This window comes from Mustelus asterias, chromosome 2 (genome assembly GCF_964213995.1).
Source record: "Mustelus asterias chromosome 2, sMusAst1.hap1.1, whole genome shotgun sequence".
Lineage (NCBI taxonomy): Eukaryota > Metazoa > Chordata > Chondrichthyes > Carcharhiniformes > Triakidae > Mustelus > Mustelus asterias.
The window spans coordinates 24,259,838-24,272,694 of NC_135802.1; the positions used below are offsets into that span (position 1 = coordinate 24,259,838).

A 12,857-nucleotide genomic window follows, 5' to 3' on the forward strand; every position below is an offset into this window, starting at 1 on the left:
CGGCGGTTTTGTGATTAGCACTGCTGCCTCACAATGCCAGGGACCCGGGTTCGATTCCCGGCTTGGGTCACTGTCTGTGTGGAGTTTGTATGTACTCCCCGTGTCTGCGTGGGTTTCCTCCGGGTGCTCCAGTTTCCTCCCACAGTCCAAAGATGTGCAGTTTAGGTAGATTGGCCATGCTAAATTACCCCTTAATGTCTAAAGATGTGTAGAATAGGTGGATTAGCCATGGTAAATAAGAACATAAGAAATAGGAGCAGGAGTAGGCCATCTAGCCCCTCGAGCCTGCCCTGCCATTCAATAAGATCATGGCTAATCTGATAGTGGTTTAGTTCCACTTAGTTCCACTTGCATGGGGTTACAGGCATAAATTACCCCTTAGTGTCTAAAGATGTGTAGAATAAATGGATTAGCCATGGTAAATGCGTGGGGTTACAGGCATAAGTTGGGGGAGAGGGCTGGGTAAAATACTCTGTCAGTGAGTTGGTGCAGACTCGAGGGGCCAAATGACCTCCTTCTGCACTGTAGGTATTTTATGATTCTATTCTATGATTCCAAAGTATGGGTTTAATATATATAAGTATATAATAAATATACACATTTCTATTGCAGTTGCTTGTTTAGACAAGTATTGCACTTGATAGAAGTGTATTAGAACTGTGCTAAATTTACACCCTAAATTTACATCCATATGCACACACGGCACCTCAACCTTTAGTGATTTGACCCTTAACCTCGGTTTCCCACTACGTAAATCTTAAGATGGCTGCCAACTACATATGTCAAATAAGATAAAATAATTAGTTGCCTCCATTTAAAAGCAGTTGTGCAGAACTTTGCTGCTCTGTTTGCCTATTTCAGAGCAACTATACTTCGAAATTAATTAATTGGTTGTTCTGGTCTTGTTGCGAATGTGAAATGTGCCACATAAATGCAGTGTTATCCTTTTCCTTCTTGCAGTTGTGACAAGTCCAAGAGAGGAATAGAATTAATGAATATGTTTGTACTTTTTGTTTTGTAACCGGAGACATGAAAATTGCTATCGAAAGACAATTTACAGAAGGTTTATTTCTATGAAATAAAATCAGAAAGTTCTGGAAATAATCAGCAGAATTTGTGGAGAGAGACCTGAAGTCTTAAAGTCTCTGTTTCCCTTTCCATGGATACTGCCAGACTTTTTATTTAGTCATGGGACATGGACATCACTAGCTGGCTAGCATTTATTGCCTATCCCTAGTTGCCCTTGTTCAGAGGGCAGTTGAGAGTCAACCACATTACTGTGGCCCTGGATTCACGTGTAGGCCAGACCGGGTAAGGACAGCAGATATCCTTCCCTAAAGGACATTAGTGAACCAGATGGGGTTTTTCTGACAATCGACAATTGTTTCATGGTCATCAGTAGATTCTTAATTCCAGGTATTTTTTATTGAATTCAAATTCCATCATCTGCCGTGACGGGATTTGAACCCAGAACAATAGCTGAGTTTCTGCATCAATAATCTAGCGATAATACCACTAGGCCATCGCCTCCCCATCACTTGCTGAGTATATCCAGCATTTTCTGCTTTTATTTCCAATTACCACCATCTTCAGTATTCCGTTTGTGTTCCCAAAAATGTCTAGTACCTTTCCCAATATTTTTGGGGGGAGGCGATGGCCTAGTGATATTATCGGTAGACTATTACTCCAGAAACTCAGCTAATGTTCTGGGGACCCGGGTTCGAATCCCGCCATGGCAGATGGTGGGAATTTGAATTCGATGATTAAAAAATATCTGGAATTAAGAATCTACTGATGACCATCCATTGTGGATTGTCGGGAAAACCCATCTGGTTCACTAATATCCTTCAGGGAAGGAAATCTGCCGTCCTTATCTGGTCTGGCCTACATGTGACTCCAGAGCCACAGCAATGTGGTTGACTCTCAACTGCCCTCCAAGGGCAACTAGGGATGGGCAATAAATGCTGGCCAGCCAGCGACACCCATGTCCCACTAATGAATTTAAAAAAAGCATCTCCAGCGGTTTTGCCAGTCGACTAGCAATGTCCGAGTCATCTTCAAATGATTTCAGCATCTTTATAACGAAAGAAGCTCCAGTTCTATAATGTGGTTTCACTGCTCTCTCAGACATATCCCATTGTGTTTCACTCAAAATGGGCCTGAACTAGTTCAGAGTGGGAATCAGAGTCGGATTGCCACTTCGCTCCCACGTTCCAACCTCAAAGTCCATGCATTCCATCCGACTCAGGCCGGGTGAGACTTACGGAGGGTGGCATGCTCCTGAAGCCTTCTATCGAAGGCTGCAGAGTAGGATGCAAGGAGGTCACACCCCCTTTTTTAACAGCACTAATTGCTGTAAATTAGGTAAGTTTAAAAGTCCAGTCACGTCCACCAAGGCGAAGATAGGTTTATAAGGTAAGCGGGTAGGATTCCTGTGCTAATCGGGGCACTCTTTAGAGATGATGTTCTGATCACTATGGAGCCAGCCTCGTCGACTCCACAGGCCCTGCCGCCAGAGTGACTGCGTAAACCCCACCCACACATCTTTCTCTATATCCTAGCTATGACTGTAACACTACATTCTGCACTCTCTCCTTTCCTTCTCTATGAACAGTATGCTTTGTCTGTATACAAAGAACAAACAAAGAACAAAGAAACGTACAGCACAGGAACAGGCCCTTCGGCCCTCCAAGCCTGTGCCGATCATGATGCCCTAACTAAACTAAAAAAAAACCCTTCTGCCCTTACTTGGACCGTATCCCTCTATTCCCTCCCTACATCACAGAAGAATGAGGAGGGATCTTACAGAAACATATAAGATTATGAAGGGAATAGATAAGATAGAAATAGAACATAGAACATAGAACAGTACAGCACAGAACAGGCCCTTCGGCCCACGATGTTGTGCCGACCTTCATCTGAAACCAAGATCAAGCTATCCCACTCCCTACCATCCTGGTGTGCTCCATGTGCCTATCCAATAACCGCTTAAATGATCCTAAAGTGTCTGACTCCACTATCACTGCAGGCAGTCCATTCCACACCCCAACCACTCTCTGCGTGAAGAACCTACCTCTGATATCCTTGCTATATCTCCCACCATGAACCCTATAGTTATGCCCCCTTGTAATAGCTCCATCCACCCAAGGAAATAGTCTTTGAACGTTCACTCGATCTATCCCCTTCATCATTTTATAAACCTCTATTAAGTCTCCCCTCAATCTCCTCCGCTCCAGAGAGAACAGCCCCAGCTCCCTCAACCTTTCCTCATAAGACCGACACTCCAAACCAGGCAGCATCCTGGTAAATCTCCTCTGCACTCTTTCCAGCGCTTCCACGTCCTTCTTATAGTGAGGTGACCAGAACTGCACGCAATATTCCAAATGCGGTCTCACCAAGGTCCTGTACAGTTGCAGCATAACCCCACGGCTCTTAAACTCCAACCCCCTGTTAATAAAAGCTAACACACTATAGGCCTTCTTCACAGCTCTATCCACTTGAGTGGCAACCTTTAGAGATCTGTGGATATGGACCCCAAGATCTCTCTGTTCCTCCACAGTCTTCAGAACCCTACCTTTGACCCTGTAATCCACATTTAAATTTGTCCTACCAAAATGAATCACCTCACATTTATCAGGGTTAAACTCCATTTGCCATTTTTCAGCCCAGCTTTGCATCCTATCTATGTCTCTTTGCGCCCTACAGCACCCCTCCACCTCATCCACTACTCCACCAATCTTGGTGTCATCAGCAAATTTACTGATCCACCCTTCAGCCCCCTCCTCTAAGTCATTAATAAAAATCACAAAGAGCAGAGGACCAAGCACCGATCCCTGCGGCACTCCGCTAGCAACCTGCCTCCAGTCCGAAAATTTTCCATCCACCACCACCCTCTGTCTTCGATCAGATAGCCAGTTACCTATCCAATCGGCCAACTTTCCCTCTATCCCACACCTCCTTACTTTCATCATAAGGCGACCATGGGGGACCTTATCAAACGCCTTACTAAAATCCATGTATATGACATCAACCGCCCTACCTTCATCAACACACCTAGTTACCTCCTCAAAAAATTCTATCAAATTTGTGAGGCACGATTTGCCCTTCACAAATCCGTGCTGACTATCCCGGATTAATCCGCATCTTTCTAAATGGTCGTAAATCCCATCCCTAAGGACCTTTTCCATCAATTTACCAACCACCGAAGTCAGACTAACCGGTCTATAATTACCAGGGTCATTTCTATTCCCTTTCTTAAACAGAGGAACAACATTTGCCACTCTCCAGTCCTCTGGCACCATCCCCGTGGACAGTGAGGACCCAAAGATCAAAGCCAAAGGCTCTGCAATCTCATCCCTCGCCTCCCAAAGAATCCTAGGATACATTTCATCAGGCCCAGGGGACTTATCGACCTTCAGTTTATTCAAAACTGCCAGTACATCCTCCCTCCGAACATCTATTTCCTCCAGCCTATTAGCCTGTAATACCTTCTCTTCCTGAAAAACGTGGCCCCTCTCCTTGGTGAACACTGAAGAAAAGTATTCATTCATCACCTCGCCTATCTCTACTGATTCCATACACAAGTTCCCACCACTGCCCTTGACCGGCCCTAACCTCACCCTGGTCATTCTTTTATTCCTCACATAAGAGTAAAAAGCCTTGGGGTTTTCCTTGATCCGACCCGCCAAGGACTTCTCATGTCCCCTCCAAGCTCTCCTCAGCCCCTTTTTCAGCTCATTCCTTGCTAACTTGTAACCCTCAATCGAGCCATCTGAACCTTGTTTCCTCATCCCTACATAAGCTTCCCTCTTCCTTTTCACAAGACATTCCACCTCTTTTGTGAACCACGGTTCCCTTACTCGGCCATTTCCTCCCTGCCTGACAGGGACATACCTATCAAGGACACCCAGTATTTGTTCCTTGAAAAAGTTCCACTTTTCATCAGTGCCTTTCCCTGACAGTTTCTGTTCCCATCTTATGCCCCCTAATTCTTGCCTAATCGCATCATAATTACCTCTCCCCCAATTGTAAGCCTTGCCCTGCCATCCGGCCCTATCCCTCTCCATTGCAATAACAAAAGACACCGAATTGTGGTCACTATCTCCAAAGTTCTCTCCCACAACCAAATCTAACACTTGGCCCGGTTCATTTCCCAGTACCAAATCCAATGTGGCCTCACCCCTTGTCGGCCTATCCACATATTGTGTCAGGAAACCCTCCTGCACACACTGCACAAAAAGTGCCCCATCCAAACTATTCGACCTACAAAGGTTCCAATCAATATTTGGAAAGTTAAAGTCCCCCATGACAACTACCCTGTGACCCCCACACGTATCCATAATCTGCTTAGCAATTTCTTCCTCCACATCTCTATTACTATTTGGGGGCCTATAGTAAACTCCTAACAACGTGACCGCTCCTTTCCTGTTTCTAACTGCAGCCCATATTACCTCAGTGTGCATATCCCCCTCAAAGTGCTTTTCCGCAGCCGTTAAACTATCCTTGATTAACAATGCTACTCCTCCACCTCTTTTACCAGCTTCCCTACACTTACTGAAACATCTATACCCCGGAACGTCCAACAACCATTCCTGTCCTTGTTCTACCCACGTCTCCGTAATGGCCACAACATCGTAGTCCCAAGTAGCAATCCACGCCCCAAGTTCATCCACCTTGTTCCGGATGCTCCTTGCATTGAAGTAGACACACTTCAACCCACCTTCCTGTCTACCGGTACCCACCCTTGACCTTGATACCTTCCCCAATACCTCACCACCCTCAACACTGACTTCCGGACTACAACTCCTTTTCCCACTCCCCTGACAAATTAGTTTAAATCCCCCTGAAGAGCCGTAGCAAATTTCCCTCCCAGGATATTGGTGCCCCTCTGGTTCAGGTGCACCCCGTCCTGGGGAGGTTGTTTCCACTGGCAGGTGAAACTAGAACTAGGGGGCATGACCTCAAAATAAGGGGAAGCAGATTTAGGACTGAGTTGAGGAAGAACTTCTTCACACAAAGGGTTGTGAATCTGTGGAATTCCCTGCCCAGTGAAGCAGTTGAGGCTACCTCATTGAATGTTTTTAAGGCAAGGATAGATACATTTTTGAACAGTAAAGGAATTAAGGGTTATGGTGAGCAGGCGGGTAAGTGGAACTGAGTCCATGAAAAGATCAGCCATGATCTTATTGAATGGCGGAGCAGGCTCGATGGGCCAGGTTGCCTACTCCTGCTCCTAGTTCTTATGTTCTTGTATAAATTTGGAATCCACAGTTTAACACTTCTTGGAGCTGCATTTTTATCTGCACCTGGATCTTCTGATTAACATTTCTGCTGATGGACTGCTTTTCCTGCAGTGTTATTTTTTTCTGAAGCACATACAAGTGTCTTGACACCCCGCCCTCCTCGAGAGAATGTTGTTCACCTGCATTGCAGGTGGATTAGGAAACTCATCCTGCAGTGCGCTGCAGGCACAAGCCTGCGAGCGCTGGCCCCTGCGTTACAAATGGAAGCAGCACCTGGAGATGGAGCATTGTGTAATGCCTGATGTTGCTGGTCTGACAGTGTTACTGGAGCTGCAGTATGATGGATGTTACCGAGAGTACGCGGATCACTTTGCTTTCCCTCCTCGAGCACCGGACCCCTTGCCACATCCCTCTTTCTGCCTGACTGACACAGGACCAATGAATCAAGTGGAAACTGCGGCACTCATAGTGGGCTGGGTGCACTTCCAATCCATTATCTCTGTCTGTCTGTGACTTTTCTTGAATGTTTAATGTAAAGGCTTTGAGGGGTCAACGGGGAGGGGGAGAGAGGGGTGTAGGCACCCCCCTCCCCTGCCTCAGCGTATGAAGTTCCCACATCCCTGCTTACCACTTGACAAATGGCTCCCTTTAGGCAGGTGTGGGTGTTAGAGACCAGGAGGCTGGATGATCTTCCTCCATCCTGCCTCTGGGGGTTCCAGCAGCATTCGAAACGCTACTGGGAAACGCAGCAAAACATTTTGCCTAATTCTGCAGGCGGGGGATGGAGTAGGATTGCAGCCGACCAATAGAGTGGCACATCGAACTCCTGCCCGGCCAGTTCACCCGGGGAGGAAGGGGCAGAGAAGAGTTCTAGGTCAGGAGGAGGGGGATATAGGGGAGATTCAGGTCGGGAGGGACTCTTAATATGTCAGAGGAGCCTATGAAGGTCATACCATCACTCAATTGTTAAAGTCCTCAGTGTGCGAGAAACAATAGTGCGGGCTGGTGCGAGTAGGGGCAACACGGCGGCACAGTGGTTAACACTGCTGCCTCACAGCGCCAAGGACCCGGGTTCGATTCTCGACTTGAGTCACTGTACGGGCGGAGTCTGCACGTTCTCTCCATGTCTGCGTGGGTTTCCTCCCGCAGTCTGAAAGATGTGCTGGTTAGGAGCATTGGCCCGAACAGGCGCCGGAGTGTGGCGACTAGGGGATTTTCACAGTAACCTCATTGCAGTGTTAATGTAAGCCTTACTTGTGACTAATAAATCAAAAATACAAGAAACAATACTTTTCACTGTATACCAATACATGTGACAATAATAAATCAAATCAAATCACTCATTATTTTTCCTCAGAGAGGCTCAGGATCGAGAGTGAAAACTGGGCTGTGCAGTTGGAGAGCTCCACGCTGTTTTTCAGTCAGAGCCTGACCCTGAAAGAATATGGGAAAACTCTGTCCGTGCTTTCCATTTCCTGTCCTGGTCTGCTTTCTCGAAATTATATCGAGGAAATAGACCATTCACCCTATTATGCCCAGGTCAGCTCAATGAAGGAACTATTAATCCCACCCTCCTCATTCCCCATAGCTCTGCAACCTATTCTTCATCGGGTGTGCATTTAACTCAATTTTTGAAAGTTACCGTCGAATCTGCTGCCACCACCTTTGGGTGAGATTTTCCAGCCGCGCTCGCCCCAAGACCGGAAATTCCTGCCTGAGGTCAACGGACCTTTTCGTGACCCACTGAATTTTTCGTCCCGCCCGCTCCCATTCCCGTGCTAGGTGGGACGGGAAAATTCCACCCTTTATCTGTGTAAGAAAAAGTCCCCTCATCTCCCCTCTGGTTCTTTTACCAATTACCTTTACTTCTTACTTCAGCTAAGTTGGCCCAATTGTTTTCTTAGCACCAGGCACTTTCCCACTAATAGTTACCATTCCCTCTCTGTCACATACTTCATCAGTAGCTCATGTGGCTAGTTCAATAGCTTTTCACCTCTTTCCAACTTTCTAAAGAAATACCCGTTGTAGGTCATTAAAATTGTAACAGCCTCTATGCCCCAGGGACACACGGCTCTTGAATTTCAACCTGTCCTCAACTTGAAGTCATAGAATCCCTACAGTGCAGAAGGAGGCCATTTGGCCCATCAAGTCTGCACCGACCACAATCCCACCCAGGGCCTATCCCCATAACCCCATGCATTTACCCTAGCTAGTCCTCCTGACACTACTGGGCAATTTAGCATGGCCAATCAACCTAACCCGCACATCTTTGGAGTGTGGGAGGAAACCGGAGCACCCGACAGAAACCTACGCAGACACAGGGAGAATGTGCAAACTCCACACCAGCCTAAGTCGGGAATCGAACCCTGGTCCCTGGCGCTGTGAGGCAGCAGTGCTAACCATTGTAGCACCGTGCCGCCCTAGGCTCACTAGAACTAGGGACGGAATTTTCCCATCCCGCCCACCATAGGAATTGTAGCGGGTGGGGGGGAGGGGTGGACCAGGCAAAGGTCCATTGACCTCGGGCAAGTTATTCCGGGTTTGGGGCGAGTGTGGCTGGAAAACATTAAAACAGGGCCAAACAAAAACAGCCCATTCTGAACTTGAGATCATTTAACAAACAGATCGGTGGGAGCAATTTTTGCATGACTCATCTAGCCTTCAGCCATTAAGATGACAGAAATAGAGATTGGTCATCATTACTACAATTACCTCTCCCACTCATCTCAAGTGGAAAATCTATCAGCGATCTGGTGCTTCACTTGCTGTTGTGACCTGTTCCCTCTCTGACATTTTACCACATCACATCTGTTGGGTGCTTTAATGAGATTGACTGGTGATTGATTTTCGGTTTCCATAGTTACATGACAAAACAGGATTATCTTCTGGCATAATCCCAAATTTCAGTCCAAGGTCACCCTATCCTAGTCAAACCGTAACCTTACAGAATTTCTATCTGTTCTTTCATGTCTAACTTCGTCGAATGCATTCCCTGAATTCTAAGTACAACAGATCCTCAAAGCTTTTGAGTCCACTATGCATCGATAAGGAAGTGAAAATACATTTGTTGCTTTCTGAATGCACTAGTGGGTATAGTGGCATTATATTGGTGGCACGGTGCCAGGGACTCGGGTTCAATTCCCAGCTTGGGTCACTGTCTGTGCAGAGTTTGCACGTTCTCCCTGTGTCTGTGTGGGTTTCCTCCGCGTGCTCCGGCTTCCTCCCACAGTCCGGATGACGTGCTGGTTAGGTGCATTGGTCATGCGAAATTCTCCCTCAGTGTACCCGAACAGGCACCGGAGTGTGGCGACTAGGGGAACCTAGGGGTTCCCCGGCGACAGAGAGTGCGAACGAAGGGAAAACCCATTGACAGCGGCAGGAGCAGAAGATTCCAACACCGACCAATGGCCGGCCCTCTTCCGCTGCTGCACAACGCGTTGTGAGGGTGCGTGGAAAATCCCGCTCTTGGACTGGCATCGTGCCAAGAAACTCAACAACTTGCACTTGAGCTGCCTTCGGATGTTTCTGAAGATCAGATGTCAGGACAAAATAACAGACGCTGAGGTGCTCACCCCAGTTGGCATGCCAAGCATCCACACCACATTGAGACAGTCATTACTGAGTTGGGCTGGTCGTAGAGCCAGAATGCCTGACACTCACTTACCAAAACAGATCCTCGCTGGGGGGGCTTGAGTCTGGAATGCCCTCTCATGGCAGTCAAAGGAAGCACTACAAGGATATGCTAAAAGTTTCAATGAGGAATTTTGATATCGACTTTGAGTTCTGGGAGAAGCTCACCCAGGATCGGCACGGTGGCACAGTGGTTAGCACTGCTGCCTCACAGCGCCAGGGACCCGGGTTCAATTCTGGCCTCGGGTCACTGTCTGTGTGGAGTTTGCACACCCTCTGTGCGTGAGTCTGCATGGATTTCCTCCGGGTGCTCCGGTTTCCTCCCCCAGTCCCAAGATGTGTAGGTTAGGTGGATTGGCCATGCTAAATTGCCCTTTAGTGTCAGGGGGATTAGCGAGATAAATAAGTGAGATTATGGGGATAGGCCCTGGGTGGGATTGTTGTCGGTGCAGGCTTGATGGGTCAAATGGCTTCCTTCTGCACTGTAGGGATTCTATGATTCTATACTTTGAGGATTGCCATATCTAGCGCAACCAAATAAAAAATGGTGCGGCCTCCTTCAAAAGCAAACATGTCAGAGGTGGAGGGAAGACTCAGGGAAGGAAAACCTTGTCCTAATGTTCCAGACACAGGTCGGCTTAGCAGCCACCTACGTACGCATTGGAACCCTAACAAACTCAGATGATGGATATGGCTATCTTTGCCCCAAAGGACTAACAAGATTGACATTCTGGCTCCCCTAAGACACTTTCCCATTATCTCAGTTGCTCCACAATTCCCCGCCATTAATCCAAATGCTACTTGTCACCAGTGTCTTTGTAATGACTCAGGAAGCCCAACTGCAAAGGAACATAGTTTATTTTATTCAATTGTGGGACATGGGTGTCACTGGCTGGACAGCATTTATTGCCCATTCCTGGTTGCCCGAGGTCAGTTGAGAGTCAACCACATTGCTGTGGCTCTGGAGTCACATGTAGGCCAGACCAGGTAAAGATGACAGATTTCCTTCCCTAAAGTGAAGCAGATGGGTTTTTCCCATTTCATTGGCAATCAACAATGGTTTCACGGTCACCGGTAGATTCTTAATTCCAGAAATGTTGAATTTATTGAATTCAAATTCCACCATCTGCCATGGCGGGATTCAAACTCAGGTCCCCAGAACATTAGTTGAATTTCTGGATTAATAGTCCAGCAATAATACCACTAGGCCATGGCCTCCCCAGAATGCAAAGCACTACCGTGGTATACACACACTAGTCCCTGCCTGGGACTACTGTTCAGCAGGCCCAGTCCTGGGAAGCCTCGCTCTTGCCTGCTGCTCCATCTGGTGTTCCACTGCCTCCAGAGTCAGGCCGCAGCAGTTCCTGTATAATGCGTGCAATTCACCTTCAGAGGAGCACACTATCTTCAAGACATGCAGGTTGCCTGGAACCATGTTAAGCACACAGCATGAGGTTTGTGTGCTGCCAGCCTCAATAATACCGGGTCAAGCTAATTGTAAATTGTGACCCCCTCCACCTGAAAGCAGGAATAATTGAATTTTTACCCTTACACATTTTGATAACATACTTAACACCGGATATTGTATAAAAGTCCCCTGAGGCCAAATTTCAGTTTTTTGAAGTGATTTGATTTATTATTGTCGCAACATACCATTCATAGAGTACACAGGGGAGAAGGAAAGGAGAGGGTAGTGTTGCAGTTACTGATAGGGTGAAGAGAAAGATCAGCTTAACATATGATAGATCCATTCAAAAGCCTGATGGCAGCAAGGAAGAAGCTGTTCTCGAGTCGGTCGGTACGTGACCTCAGACTTTTGTATCTTTTTCCGGATGGAAGAAGGTGGAAGAGAGAATGTCCGGGGTGCGTGGGGTCCTTAATTATGCTGGCTGCTTTTCCGAGGCAGCGGGAAGTGTAGACAGAGTCAATGATGGGAGACTGGTTTGCGTGATGGACTGGGCTTCGTTCACGACCCTTTGTAGTTCCTTGATTATACTCAATGCAGTGTGTGTACCCAATTAGTTAACTATAAAACCATGTTGCGTGCCAAGACAAGACACAGCCCAGTCTCTTTCTGAGGACTGTATGCATATAACCATTAAGCCAAGTCATAATATTCTTTGTCGGAAGTCTGTGTAAAAATGTAAGCATCAGCATGATATTAAAGTTAAGATTACAAAAGAGACTCTTGCTGGCAATAAACCTTTTACTGCCACCCTTAGAAAGCAAGTTACAGTTTCAGGATGTACTTGCCAAACTTGTTTTGAATATAGCTTCCTTTCACAGTTCGTATTTGGAATGCTTTGACCTATTTGGTATCAGGAATGTGTTTTCAAATGGCTGCTGTCACTATGATTTAGATTGTGATTTTGAGGTGACAGCCAAAATCTGTGACTGAGTTCTGAAAATAGTGTTCAGAGATCTTCTGAAAGTAAATAGAAAGGCTTGCTTGGTCATTTATGGACCCTGCTTTTGAAGAGTTTCTTTGCTGTTGTACTGTCAGTGGTGACATTTAGAATCAAAGGCCAATCTCATACAGACGCTCAGAAGGAGGCCATTTGGCCCATCAAATCTGCCACTTGTGGTCAGAGCACACTCTCGTCTGATCCATTCCTTTCCTTTGCAGCCTAGCTCTGCAGGTTTGCTTCACTTAAATACCCACCCAAACCCATTTTGAAATCATTGATCATTTCCATTCCCATCCCCCTAGTCGGCAACAAGTTCCAGGTCATTACCACTCGCTGCAAGAAAGGGTTCTTCCTCATGTGCTTTGCTGATTACACTCTCAGTAAGTTTTGAATGATCATAGAATCGCTACAGTGCAGAAGGAAGCCATTCAGTCCATCAAGCCTGCACTGACAACAATCCCACCCAGACCCTATCCCCATAACCCCACATATTTACCCTAGCTGATCCCCCTGACACTAAGGGGCAATTTAGCATGGCCAGTCCACCTAATCTGCACATCTTTGGACTGTGGGAATA

At 46.8% G+C, this 12,857-nt stretch overlaps 1 protein-coding gene across 7 annotated transcripts in view; it reads left to right on the forward strand.

Moving 5' to 3' along the window:
- dnajb6b (DnaJ heat shock protein family (Hsp40) member B6b) overlaps positions 1 to 12,857 on the forward strand; it is a 163,698-nt gene that overhangs the window by 109,935 nt on the left and 40,906 nt on the right. The window lies entirely within an intron of this gene.